We start from the raw sequence: 1401 nt of genomic DNA, 5'->3' as shown, positions 1-1401 counted from the left end.
AGTCCAGCTAAAGACAGTAAAGAAGCGCTTGCTGGGAGGCAACCCAGTCATTAGCAGGTTATATGTTTTGTTTTTACAAAGGCAAGTATCAAAAATGAAGGAATTCACAGAGTTACAGAAGGATTCAGCTCAAAAAGCAGAGAAAAAGAGCTTACTGGCGAAAAAGCACCAGTAAGGGGCATTTTGGGCGTTAAACGCCAGAATGGGCACCATTCTGAGCGTTTAATGCCAGTAAAGGTGCCATTTTGGGCGTTAAACGCCAGAATGGGCACCATTCTGGGCGTTTAACGCCAGGTGTGCAGCATCCTGGGCGTTTAGCAAAACGCCCAGTGATAAAGGAATTCTGGCGGGTAACGCCAGCCAGGGCACCTGGCTGGGCGTTAAACGCCCACAATGGGCAGCAGATGGGCGTTAAACGCCAGAATGGGTGCCATTCTGGGCGTTTAATGCCAGAAAGGTGGGGGGACCAAGATTTTGTTTTCAAATCAAATTTTTTCAAACTTTCCTTTTCTTACCCATACTTTTCTACAAACACACATTTCAACCTTTCATCATTCACTTTCAAATCTTCAAAAATCAAAATCATTATTCAAATCTCTCTCAAATCAATCCCAAATCTTATTCAAAAACTCACCCTTCTCTCAAATTCTCTCCATACCTTCTCAAATCTCCTTTCAATTTTTTCGAAATCTATTCCCCCCTTATAAAAACACGTTCGCCCCCTCATTCCCCCACACCATTCGAATTTGCTCTTCTCCTCTTTCTCTTTTCCTTTCTTTTGCTTGAGGACAAGCAAACCTCTAAGTTTGGTGTGCTTTTCCGTGATCACTAAGCCAAGATTCATCAAGATCATGGCAATCTGTGGCTGATAGATAAGCAGAGAATGACTGGAACTGCTTTTCATACCTATAGAACCATGGTCAGAGGGAGAATTATTTACTTCCATCTGGACAAAATAAGAGAGGTTTTCAAATTGCCTCAACTACAAGATGATCCTGAATCCTTTAATAGGATAATGGTGAGAGCAGATAAGGGGTTGGATCAAGTTCTAGAGGACATATGCCTCCCTGGAACTAAGTGGATAACCAATTCTAAGGGTGTCCCAAACCAACTCAAGAGGGGAGACCTCAAACCAATTGCAAGAGGTTGGCTAGACTTTATTGGGCGTTCCATACTGCCCACTAGCAACCGTTCTGAGGTCACTATCAAGAGAGCAGTGATGATTCATTGCATTATGCTTGGAAAAGAAGTGGAAGTTCATCATGTGATTGCTTGTGAGATCTACATAATTGCAAACAATAATTCCACTGAAGCCAAACTGGCTTACCCAAGCTTGATCTCCTTGCTCTGTAAAGAGGCTGGGGTAAAGATGGGAGTAGATGAGTTCATACCCATTGAACA

The sequence above is a fragment of the Arachis duranensis genome, chromosome 4 (genome assembly GCF_000817695.3).
Source record: "Arachis duranensis cultivar V14167 chromosome 4, aradu.V14167.gnm2.J7QH, whole genome shotgun sequence".
Classification (NCBI taxonomy): Eukaryota; Viridiplantae; Streptophyta; class Magnoliopsida; order Fabales; family Fabaceae; genus Arachis; species Arachis duranensis.
This window is presented reverse-complemented; position numbering follows the sequence as displayed.